Genomic DNA, 13426 nt, shown 5'->3' on the forward strand with positions numbered 1-13426 from the left:
TTATTGGGAGGCAAAGAAGGATGCTACAAACAATCAGCTCCAGCCATATGATCTTAGCCAATATTAGGGAACGACTGATACGCCCCCCCTGTGGCCATTGTGACCAATATTAGGAAGCGACTGAAACGCCTCCCCTGCGGTCATTGTAAGCTAAGCTGTGAAGACTCACAACCCTTATGATATTGCATAGTACGAGCGTGTCCGCAGAGACAGACGCCCAAAGTCCTCCCGCAGAGGTAGGCCATACTACGACCATTTAAAGGATATGTGCTCCACAACTAAATATTCTTACACTTTACGTGGCCGCTGGATTGTAGCACCTTCTCGCCGGAACACAACAATAAAAAGTGTTAGTAAAAACAAACACAACAAATGCACAGTAAAGAGATAGGGAAGGGAGGGAGGGACAAACACCGTCCAGAAAAGGAAGTTGCTGGGCGTACACCAGCCTTATAAAGCCACTCCCACGAGCTCCCACATGGTCAGCGACCAACCAACCATGATAACCCCCCCAAACTACTCTACCTAGCAACTGCTGACAAATTCCAACCAAATACAAAAAACTAAGGACTCTTATATAGATTTAAACTTAATCAGTTCTCATCTCTTCTAAGGCATCCATAACTTTATTGCAATTAAACACAATATATAACAGCTTACACTAACTTATACTAAAATAAAGACAGGACACAGACTGCTTTGGTTAAATGGTCATAACTTGCTTTTATTAAAGGTATGACCCTGAATTATACATTAATTATTGAATTTAATTTATTGGGAGGCAACAAAGGATGTTACAAACAATCAGCTCCAGCCATATGATCTTAGCCAATATTAGGGAACGACTGATACGCCCCCCCTGTGGCCATTGTGACCAATATTAAGGAGCGACTGAAATGCCGTCCCTGCGGTCATTGTAAGCTAAGCTGTGAAGACTCACAACCCTTATGATATTGCATAGTACGAGCGTGTCCGCAGAGACAGACACCCAAAGTCCTCCCGCAGAGGTAGGCCATACTACGACCATTTAAAGGATATGTGCTCCACAACTAAATATTCTTACACTTTACGTGGCCGCTGGATTGTAGCACCTTCTCGCCACCGCCAGGTTCCAAAGAACCACAGCCTGCCACCCAAACCAAAACACTAGACCGCATCCAAACTAGGGATGTGCGCCGGACCATTTTTGCCGGATTTGGATTTGGTTCTAATTCGTCGTCTGGCTTTGGATTTGGATTTGCCAAACTGCGGTGACTGGCTTTGGATTTGGATTTGGATTTTTTTACAAAAATTGACAAAAAAAGCTAAAATCACATAAATTGGTCTTTTTTTTCTTCCTAGAGTATTATTAACCTCAATAACATTAATTTCCAGTCAATTTAGACCATATCACAGCTTATAATATTGTTTTCAACATTATTGGCCAAAGGTTGCAGTGAGCTGACTGGTTACTATTACTAAGCGACAAAGCAGCGGCACAACGACACAGACACCACAGTATAAAGCACATCTATGACACATTGCCACACACCAGTGGCAGAAATGAAAAGTAGTGCACCCACCCAGTGCGGTACGGCCAGCAGAATCACAATACTTGTTTACATAGTGGGCTACGGCCCAAGGAGTCACAGTGCACAATCTTATTCACATTACACCGCACATAGGGCCTGATTCACATTACACCATAAAGTAGTGTCTCTTATTTATGTTACGACACACAGTAGTGCCCCTTTTACACAATGCCCACAGTAGTGCCCCTTTTACACAATGCCCACAGTAGTGCCCCTTTTACACAATGCCCACAGTAGCGGTGTCCCTTACACAATGCCCCCAGCAGTGGTGCCCCCTATGCAGTCCCCTTAGTAGTAGGGTCCACTATGCAGTGTGCCTAGTAGAATGCCCCCCAGTAGTATGCCCCCCAGAAATATGCCCCCTATTAGCATGCCACCCAGTAGTATGCCCCCCATTAGCAGGCCCCCCCAGTAGTATGCCCCCCATTAGCAGGCCCCCCCAGTAGTATGCCCCCCAGTAGTATGCCCCCCCCAGTAGTAGGCTGCCCCAGTAGCAGGCCCCTCCCAGTAGTAGGCTGCCCCAGTAGTAGCCCCCCCTGTAGTATGCCCCCCCTGTAGTAGGCTGCCCCAGTAGCAGGCCCCCCCAGTAGTAGTAAGCCCCCCCCAGTAGTATGCCCCCCCAGTAGTATGGTCCCCCAGTAGCAGGCCCCTCAGTAGTATGGCCACCCCAGTAGCAGACCCCCCCCAGTAGTATAGCCCCCCCCCAGTAGCAGGCCCCTCAGTAGTATGGCCCCCCCAGTAGTATAGCCCCCCCAGTAGCAGACCCCCCCAGTAGTGCAGACCCCCCCAGTAGTATGGCCTCCCGCACCCCCAGTAGCAGACCCCCCCCCAGTAGCGCCCCCGGCCCTTGCGCAAATAAAAAAATAAAAACTTACCTGTATCCCCGCTCCCGCGCCATCCGGTCTGCTGTCACATGCTGAGGAGGGAGCCGGAAGACGGAGCTCATGTGTGAGCTCCAGCCGGCTCCCTCCGTGCAGCAGCCAATGAGAGTCTGTATGACTCTCATTGGCTGCTGTAACAAACACACAGCTGCCGTTGGCGGCTGTGTGTTTGTGTCTGTGTAGGACAGAGCGCTATCACAGCGCTCTGCCCTACACAATAGGAGCCCTGATGTCGGATTCTCTAGTGAGAATCCGACATCAGGCGACCGCCGTTCGGCCCCAAACGGGGATCCGAGTCAGGCGGTGAACACCCGAACAGGGTTCGGGTGGACTCGGATCCCCAATGTTCGGAGCGGTTCAGATTCCACAGAATCCGAACCGCTCATCTCTAATCCAAACAGGAAAAAACATCATCCAAAAACACACCTAACCCCAAAACTGATAAATGCACCCCATCAGGGCGAAAAAATGAAGCCTGTTCTAAACGTAAACTTGGGTGCCGAACCACCAAACCACCTGACCCGGAGACAAAATGAGAAACAGCCTTGTTAATCTTCCTGCGAGCCTTATCCAAAGCCAACAGGTCCCTCGAACCCCTCCATACATGGCGAGGGATAATTTCCGACCATACCAAGCGCACCTCCGGCCACCGGGACCGAAGGGCGCACAAATCAGCCTGCATCCACAAGATCAGATCTATACCCTTAGACTGCCCCACATCATTGCCTCCGAGGTGAATCACCAGCCATGCCGGGCGCCCACAGCGCATCTCCTGCTGAAACAAGAATTCCAAAAGAGCTGGGCACCGCATGCCCCTGACTCCAAACCACCGAACCTGGCGCCCCTCTAACAACAGGGATGCCCTTTTTGCCATCGCATGCCTTTCAGCCCAATAAATAAACGAATGGCCCACAAGCCAGACTTGTTCAGAAGACACAGACATAGCTGTAAAAGAGCAAAAAGAACTAAAACGTCAGTAAAGGAACATTATATGAAGAGGATAGAGTGGTAACTTAGGAGGAGAATGTTAGTAACAATGCCCAGGCGAAGGAGAAAATCCAAAAAACCTCCTTTTTGTTTTTGTGATCCATGAGCCGTGTATAATAAGCCAATTGAATTACGGCCCTTTTTTTGGAGGAAATATTAAAAAATCCCTTCACACCCTCAATTTTTGAATGCTAGCCATTAAAAAACTGGCGGGTAAACTACGTTTCTGGGTGAGAAAAAAACACAACTTAAAGCTTATCACATCTAACATATGATTTATAGGCGGATGACCTCCATCTCCCAATCGCTTGAATGGCAGATGGAGGCAACCCGCTAGCTGCTGCACAAGTAGCCGCGCCAATACGGAAAGAATGCGTACCGTAATGCGCAACATCCAAACCCAGCTGACCCAAACAGCGCTTAAACACAGCAGCAAACTGAAACTTAGTCAAAGGGGAGGAGTCAGCATGTAATAACCATTGCGCGCCAACTGACGGGCGCAGACCCGCATATATCCCAGCCAAGCGCAAAGGGCAAATCTCAGAATTAGAATGAGGCTTGATGGTAACCCAACGCCCACGTCCCAACTGATCAGTTTTGGAACGTGGAATTTTGCACAGGATAGCCCCCGCCTGGATTACCACATGCTTAAATAATAGCCCTGAATCAGCAGACCTCTTACTAGATGCCACAAGCTCACTAATCCGAAACGCGCCAAAAAAAGCAAGCGCAAACGCTAAACGTAACAAAAAAGATTCAAATTCGGAAGATGTAATCAAAGAAACTACCCCTATCAACCGCTGCAGCAATGCCAGGTCAATTGGCCGGCGAGAATCAGCCACCATGGGACTTTCTTTAGCCCAACCCTTAAGGGCCTTAGACAGCACAAAAGACTTTGTGGGATCATGACCGCCGTGAAGGCGAGAGAAAAAGGCAATACCTGCAAGGGCGGAAGCCATGGCCGCCTTAGATCGGCCCCTCTGATAATGGTCCCACACAAATTCAACTAAACACTGATCTAAAGACTTACCCACCACAGGATGCCTAACCCGATAAGCCTCCCTGTCGCGCTAAGCTGCCTCGTAAACTCGCAAAGTTGACGGAGCCAGGGACTTCCGGGCCAGACCAATTAGTCCGGCTCGACAATCTGCCAGACAGAAGACGGACATGTCATCCCAATCGGATTAGCCTCAGGGGCCAACACCCGAAACCTATCAAATTGAAAGCGGGATAATGAATCTGCTATCCCGTTTTCAATGCCCGGCACATGCCGCGCCCTAAAGACAATATTCGCCTTCAAACATCTCAAAACTAAGAACCTCAACAGACGCAGTGCCATAGGAGAAGAAGAACGCTGATTATTAATAGCGTGCACCACGCCCAGGTTGTCACACCGAAAAATTATGTTCCGGTTAGACAAACTGTCAGCCCACAAATCCACAGCCACTATTATCGGAAAAAGTTCCAATAACAACAGGTTATACTGAAATCCGCAAGCTATCCATGATGCCGGCCATGGAGCAGCGCACCATTCCCCCTGAAAATATGCCCCGAAGCCAGTTGAACCTGCAGCATCGGTGAACAACTGCAATTCAGCATTGTCAACCGGCTGCAATGGCCAAATCAACTCCAGGTTGAAATCCAACAAAAATGAAGCCCACACCCAGAGGTCATCTAGTATTTCCCTGGAAAGGCGAACACTAAAATGCGGGTTGGAGACCCCCGCAATGGCCCGCTCCAGTTTACGTCAAAACACCCTCCCCATCGGGATGATCCGGCACGCAAAGTGAAATGAACCGAGAACCGACTGCACATGGCGCAATTTAACCCGCCGAGAATCTAAATAACATTGAATCTGACCTAGCAATCGTTGCACCTTATCATCCGGCAACCGGCAGCACCCAGCAACTGTGTCCACTTCGATACCTAGGTAAGACAAGCAAAAAGTCGGACCCTCTGTCTTGTCTGTGGCCACCAGAACGCCGACCACCCGAAAAAGGGCCTGCGCAGAAAACAACGCGTCCCCACAAACTGTGCTATCATGTGGGCCAGCGAACAAAAAGTCGTCCAAATAATGTGCGATACCAGCATGGCCAGTGCCAGCCTGGATACACCAATGCAAAAAGGTGCTGAACTTTTCAAAATAAGCACACGAGATAGCACAGCCCATGGGGAGGCACCTGTCAACAAAAAATTGACCATCTAACATAAAACGTAGGGACTCGGGGTGCAACGGAAGCAGGTGGAAAGCAGATTCCACATCCAATTTTGCCATCAGCGCCCCAGGACCAAAACCCCTAATCATAGCGAGCGCCTCATCAAACAGCTGGTACTGGACCTGGCAAAGCGAGTCGGGGATTGCATCGTTCACAGAGCCCCCATGAGGGTACGACAAATGCTGTATCAAAAGGAATTTACCCTGGACCTTTTTGGGCACGACTCCAAGAGGAGAAATGCATAGGTCCTGCAAAGGAGGGGAGGGAAAAGGCCCGGACATACGGCCCAACGCCACTTCAGCAAAGACTTTCTGTCGTACCACATGGGGAAGCTCTCTGGCCGACCGCAAATTCCGTGAGGAGACTACATGCAAAGCGCCACCTACGGGTAATCGGAAACCTAAACGAAAACCATCCAGCAAAAATTGGGAATCGTCCCGCTAAGGATACCAGCCCAACCATTTTGCTAACCTGTCTAGTACCACCGGAGAATAGGCCTTACTTGTCAACTCCGGTAGTGTCAGCCCTGCCCCCTGAACCGCCCTTTGCTCCTGACTTACAGTCTTTAGCGGGGTGACTACCGTTACAGATGCGGCATGAGTGACGAAAACGACACCCAGACCCCCGGGAACACCGAGAATCATTATAAGCGAAACACTTCCCTTTACCGAGCATGTTCGCTCCAGCACGCGAAGGGAGAGAAGCCTTCCTACCCTGTGCCCCTTCCGCAGGCGCCTTAGTTTCCTGGGTAACAGCTAACCAGACCTCCACATCCTTACGGCCCAGAGGCATAACCAGCTGACCATCCTCCTTCCTACGAAACTGTTCATCGTAATCTCTCCAAACAAAGCCCTTGGATTTGACAAAAATATCATGCACCAAATGAATAACTTTATTACATTACGGTGCTCCGTTGGGCGCGTTTCAAGGTAGCAGGCCGAAAAAACCAGTATACCGCTAAGCCAATGATGAAAACCCCGGCAAGCATCCTCCCCGCCACCCCCTGATTTTTTGGCTTTATCTAAAGCTTTCTTCATGTCATCGGTTAGAGAAAAAACATCCACAAACTTACCCTTGCGAATCTTGTCCCTAACCTGCTTACGTAAACCCCTGTCTACTGCCGTATTGGCACAGTGAACCATACCAGCATCTTCAACAGGCGCTACGATAGGAACCGGAGCTGACTGACGCTTAGCTGCCTTCCTAACCAAATGCTGCACAATCAGTTTAGCTAATTTACGCGGGCGTGGCGGAGAGCTAGACGAGGAGCTACTATCGCTAGACCCTGAAGATTCCGTATCAAACAGCAAAGGAGGGACAGCAGACTCACCAACGGCCGGACCCGACATCCCGTCACAGACAGCCTCAGGCACCGCGACATCAGGGGCAATCACATCACCTGCAGCAGGACCATCCACGGAGCTACCACTCGAGATCCCAGCACCACCAGAAGCCATCACTGGAACACTAGGCAAAACGCTGCGGCGGGACATAGAGGACGATAAATCACTTGACACCACAGCGGGGGTACCCGGAACTGTCTCTGGGGAAAAAACTGGGACAGGAGGAAAAGGAGGTAAAGGGGGAGGGGCGGCGCAAACCGCAATGTGAGAAGGCACTGGTGGGCGTGGGGCAGGACCCTGTGGGGAAGCAAAATGTTGCGGCCACGAAGGAGCGGAAGGTAAATGACCAGGCGCAGGGTAATGCGGGAAAGGGTAAGGCTGAGCAAAAGAGGGGTGCCAGTAAGGAAAGGGGGCCCCCGCAGGAGGATAAAAAGGGTAATGGGAACCTTGGCCAGAAGCAGAAGGAAAAACAGATGGTTGGGAAACTGAAGGAAAAACGGAGGAGGACCATGAAGTGAGGGAAGGAGCAGAAGAAAACATAGGGGCCGCTGAAAGAGGAAAGGGGGGGAGGGAGGAAACGGGCTGAGGGTGGAGGCTGGGAGGGACGGAGGGGGGTTCATAGATAGATGGAGTTGCCCCACCCCCGGCAGGAACTGCAGGGTGATGAACAAAGGAACCCCCAGGGAAATTGACCCCCATGAAAATAGGGGCTGAAGAATGGTGAAATGGAGCTGGGCAAGTGGACAAAATGGCGGCCGCGGGGGTGAAGGGGGGTGCGGCGTTGGCCACATGGAGGGCCGGGCCCCCCGCTGCTAGATATAGCGCTGCGGGGGGCACCCGGCAGCAGGGGACTGAATAAAGGCAGGAACGGCGGGAGGAAGGGCCGGGCTGGAGGTACACGCGGGCGCCGGAAGTAACCGCGCGCCCGCGAGTTGTTGGTGAGCCGGGCCCCCCGCAGCTTGATATAGCATCGCGGGGGGGCACCTGGCGGGGGGGACTGCAGCAGGCCTTCAGCTGGAGGACCCGCGGGGAAAAACGCCGGGCTGGGACTGCATGCGGGCGCCGGAAGTATCCGCGCGCCCACGAGAGCCTGGTGGGCGGGCGCCAGTGAGAGCGGTGACCCCGCAGGAGACGGGGACCGCTCGCCCAGGGGGAGAGAGGGACTAGGAGGCGGCCGCGTGTAAGCGGCGGTGGGGGGCGTGGCCGGTCCCCAGGCAGTAGCGGAGACCTCGGCCGGGACCAAAAGAGAAGGTAGGCTCAGGCGCCGATGTTAAGGGGCAGCGGGGGAAGGAACGGGGGAATCCATGAATCGGCGGGGGGGGTGCAGAACGTTTAGGGCGGGGCATTAAAATGGGGGCAAAAGGAGGGGAGGATATGGAAAAAAGTGGGGGGAGGGGTGAGGGATGGAGCAAGGGTGAAAATAAAAAGGGAAACAAAAGGACACAAAGGGCAAACAAACAGAAAAATACAAGAGGCAGTGAGAATACAACAGATAGATACAACAGACAGGGAGAATATAAGATAAATATCACCGGATACAGGTCCTGAGTATGGCACCAAGGGACAAACACCGTCCAGAAAAGGAAGTTGCTGGGCGTACACCAGCCTTATAAAGTCCACCAAGCCACTCCCACGAGCTCCCACATGGTCAGCGACCAACCAACCATGATAACCCCCCCAAACTACTCTACCTAGCAACTGCTGACAAATTCCAACCAATTACAAAAAACTAAGGACTCATATAGATTTAAACTTAATCAGTTCTCATCTCTTCTTAACATTTAGTATTGGGTGGAGTTCAATGAGTAAAACTAAAAAAAACACAAAGTTATATTTACTGGTATGTATGTAGTATTTGGTCAATCAGCCATAGTCTATGCTGTTTGTAATGATCTAATTCTTTTAGAAGCAAACTAGTAATTTGAATATTTAAAAGGGAGATGTATCAAACCTTCTAAAGAGCTAGAGAAGTTGCCCACAGCAACCAATTAGATTTTAACTATCATTTATCAAGCACAGTATATAACGGGTAAGCAACCTGTGGCAGTCCAGCTGCTATGGAACTACACATCCCAGCATGTCTTGCAACAAATTTAGCATAACCTAACATAAGCACTGTTTCAGGGCATGCTGGGAAGTGTAGTTTAACTACAGCTGGATTGGCACAGGTTGCTTACCCCTAGTTTATAAAATGACAGTTATTGTAGAAGCTGATTGGTTGCTATGGGCAACATTACTCCACGTTATCTCTCTCAAAGGTTTGATAAATATCACCCTTAAACAGACTAGTGGGTGTTGCCCTCCCCATGAGTAGTGGCATCACTAGGAGTGGGGGGTGCAGGCAGAAGCGCTTTAAGAGAGGAAGGGGCCCGTATGCAGGCTCCAATCGGGCCCTCTCCTCTCTGGCGCCGCAGTAGAATCTGGAATTGTGCCAGAGTCCACTGCGCATGCGCAGGTCTCTGGGAACATGGCGCCCTTTGCTGTGTTTCGGGACATCTCTACTGTGCATGTGGCCATTTTCCTGGTGATTTCTGCAGCCAGCGCCAAGCCGCCGGAAAGGTAAGTATATGAAATTGGGTGCAGGTTGTGCATGTGCACCGCACACCTTGCACCCATTATAAATACGCTCCTGGGTGCGGGTCACACAGGGTGACACCGTCTCCCCCTCGGATGGTGTCACCAAGCAGCGGTGATAGATGACTCGGAGAGGATGGGGGAAGACACCAATCCCAGTAACACGCACCACTGTCGGTGAGCTATTATTATCATTATTAGCCTTTATTTATGTGGTGCCACAAGTGTTCCGCAGCGCCTTACAAAGTACACAAACATTTGGACCAGCGACATACAGTACAGTACAATATAGGACAAGGACATGGATAATATACAATGCTACATTAGTGACCCGAACACCTATATATGCAACAGAGCGTAAGCAACCAAGTGTTAGGTGCCCTAGTGGGGGATAAAAAGTAGATGAAAGTAAAGTAAGGAGAAACACAAGAGGGTAGAGGGCCCTGCTCGTAAGAGCTTACATTCTAAAGGGGAGGGGCAGACAAATAGATGAGACACAGATGGGGTAAACAGGGAGGAAGGAGCATGTTGCAGCAAATTAGGTTGACAGCTGGAAGGCTTTGATGAAGTAGTGGGTCTTGAGAGCCCGTTTCAAAGAGGTGGAGAGTCTGATGGGGAGAGGGAGTGAGTGGGGAGCAGCATGGGTAATATCTTGGAGGCAGGAGTGGGAGGAAGTAATCAGTTTGTATGAGAGGCAGCGTGCATTTGTTGAGCAAAGAGGGTGGACAGGAGAGTGAAGGGAGATGAGGTCAGAGATGTAAATGGGAGAGGAATGGGTGAGGGCTTTCTAAGGGAGTGTGAGGACCTTGAATTGGATTCTAAAAGGGAAGGGGAGCCAGTGGAGGGATTGTAGGAGAGGGGAGGCAGATGCAGAGTGTTTGGAAGGGGAGGATGAGCCGAGCAGCAGCATTGAGGACAGACCAGAGAGGAGAGAGATGGGAGTTGGGGAGAACAGATAGGAGGAGGTTACAGTAGTCTAATCTGGAGATGACGAGTGAGTCTATGCATCCTGGGTGAGAAAGGGTCTAATCTTGGAAATATTTTTGAGATGGAAACAACAGGACTGTGAGAGGCTCTGGATATGTGGTTTGAAGGAGAGGGAGGAGTCTAGGATAACTCCAAGACAGCGCAAGAAATAGTGGGAAGTGAGGTCATGTTGGAGGGTGGGAAAATGATCAGCTCAGTCTTAGACATATTAAGTTTAAGAAATCGCTGGATCATCCAGGAAGAGATAGCAGAGAGACAGTTGGAGATACGAGTGAGGAGAGAGGAGGAGAGGTCAGGGGAGGAAAGGTAGATCTGAACATTATCAGCATAGAGATGATAATGGAGGTCAAAAGAGCTGATGAGTTCACCTAGAGAGGACATATAGCGGGAAAATAGTAGAGGTCCAAGAACAGAACCTTGGGGAACACCTACTGTAAGAGGCTGTGGGTGGAAGAGGAGTCACGAGAGGAGACAGAGAAGGACTGGTCAGAGAGGTAGGAGGACAGCCAGGAGAGGGCAGTGTAACATAGACCAAGGGAGTGAAGGACTTGCAGCAGGAGAGGGTGGTCCACGGTGTCGAAGGCACCAGAGAGGTCAAGGAGAATGAGCAGAGAGTAGTGGCTACTAACTGGGAAGTACAGTCAGGTGCATAAATATTGGGACATTAATAGAATTTTCATATGTTGGCCTCTATTCACCACCACAATGGCTTTGAAATGAAACAAACAAGATGTGCTTTAACTGCAGACTTTCAGATTTAATTTGAGGGTAATTACATCCAAATCAGGTGAACGGTGTAGGAATTACAACGGTTTCTATATATGCCTCCCACTTTTTAAAGGGCCAACAGTAATGGGACTATCAACTCAAAAGCTATATCATGGACAGGTGTGGGCTATTCCCTCATCATTTCATTATCAATTAAGCAGGTAAAAGGTCTGGAGTTGATTCTAGGTGTGACATTTGCATTTGGAATCAGTTGCTGTCGACTCTCAATATGAAATCCAAAGAGCTGTCACTATCAATGAAGCAAGCCATCATTAGGCTGAAAAATCAAAACAAACCCATCAGAGAGATAGCAAAAACATTAGGTGTGGCCAAATCAACTGTTTGGAACATTCTTAAAAAGAAAGAACGCACCGGAGAGCTCAGCAACACCAAAAGACCTGGAAGACCACGGAAAACAACTGTGGTGGATGACAGAAGAATTATGTCCCTGGTGAAGAAAAACCCCTTCACAACTGTTGGCCAAATCAAGAACACTCTCCAGGAGGTAGGTGTATATGTGTCAAAGTCAACAATCAAGAGAAGACTTCACAAGAGTGAATATAGAGGGTTCACCACAAGATGTAAACCATTGGTGAGCCTCAAAAACAGGAAGACCAGATTACAGTTTGCCAAATAACATCTAAAAAAGCCATTACAGTTCTGGAACAACATCCTATGGAAAGATGAGACAAAGATCAACTTGTACCAGAGTGATGGGAAGAGAAGAGTATGGAGAAGGAAAGGAACTGCTCATGATCCAAAACATACCACCTCATCAATGAAGCATGGTGGTGGTAGTGTCATGGCGTGGGCATGTATGGCTGCCAATGGAACTGGTTCCCTTGTATTTATTGATGATGTGACTGCTGACAAAAGCAGCAGAATGAATTCTGAAGTGTTTCGGGCAATATTATATGCTCATATTCAGTCAAATGCTTCAGAACTCATTGGACGGCGCTTCACAGTGCAGATGGACAATGACCCGAAGCATACTGCAAAAGCAACCAAAGAGTTTTTAAGGCTAAAAAGTGGAATGTTATGCAATGGCCAAGTCAATCCCCTGACCTGAATCCGATTGAGCATGCATTTCACTTGATGAAGACAAAACTGAAGGGAAAATGCCCCAAGAACAAGCAGGAACTGAATACATTTGCAGTAGAGGCCTGGCAGAGCATCATCAGCGATGAAACCCAGCGTCTGGTGATGTCTATGCGTTCCAGACTTCAGGCTGTAATTGCCTGCAAAGGATTTGCAACAAAGTATTAAAAAGTGAAAGTTAGATTTAGGATTGTTTAGTTTGTCCCATTACTTTTGGCCCCTTAAAAAGTGGGAGGCACATATAGATACCGTTGTAATTCCTACACCGTTCACCTGATTTGGATGTAATTACCCTCAAATTAAATCTGAAAGTCTGCAGTTAAAGCACATCTTGTTTGTTTCATTTCAAAGCCATTGTGGTGGTGAATAGAGGCCAAAATATGAAAATTCTGTCAATGTCCCAATATTTATGCACCTGACTGTGGGTCTCATTCAGACCCACTCGCGAGCGCAGGACGCTCGCAAGCGGGTCGATAGTACCCAAAGGTGCATGCACACGACGGAGGGAGCTCCGTTGTGTGCATGCGCAACACCCGGATAACGACGGCCAAGCCGTCATTATGGGTCTCGCACTAAAAGGGGCGTGCTGTCGATGGTGACTGACAGCACGCCCCCTTTAGTGGGCGTGCCGGAGGCGTGGTTGCCAGACGGAGGCGTTCCCATGAGAACGCCTACCGTCTGGGTCCGGCCCCACTGACATCACTAGTGATGTCAGTGGGAGTGATTTTGGCTCTGATAGAGCCAAAATCACTCCTGGGCTTGCGGCAGAGAGACCCTACCGCAGGGTCTCGTCGCAAGCCCGATGGTCGCGATGGTCTTGACCATCGCGACCATCATCATGGACGCTCGCATAAGCTGTGGGTGGTCACCCACAGCTATGCGAGCGTCCAAGAGGCCGCTCCATTTTCAGGTAGGAGGGCCCAGATTCAGAGTGAGCGCTCTGGTCAGAGTGTCCGGCTCTGAATCAGGCCTTGTATGTGAAAGAGGGGTATTGACACCCA

At 49.8% G+C, this 13426-nt stretch overlaps 1 protein-coding gene and 1 pseudogene across 1 annotated transcript in view; one reads left to right on the plus strand and one right to left on the minus strand.

Moving 5' to 3' along the window:
• The window catches only part of KREMEN1 (kringle containing transmembrane protein 1), a 203706-nt gene that overhangs the window by 87820 nt on the left and 102460 nt on the right, over positions 1 to 13426 (plus strand). The window lies entirely within an intron of this gene.
• On the minus strand, positions 3688 to 7112 carry LOC148503007 (uncharacterized; annotated as a pseudogene).

The sequence above is a fragment of the Taudactylus pleione genome, unplaced genomic scaffold (genome assembly GCF_031769625.1).
Source record: "Taudactylus pleione unplaced genomic scaffold, aTauple2 ptg000479l, whole genome shotgun sequence".
In the NCBI taxonomy this organism is placed as follows: domain Eukaryota; kingdom Metazoa; phylum Chordata; class Amphibia; order Anura; family Myobatrachidae; genus Taudactylus; species Taudactylus pleione.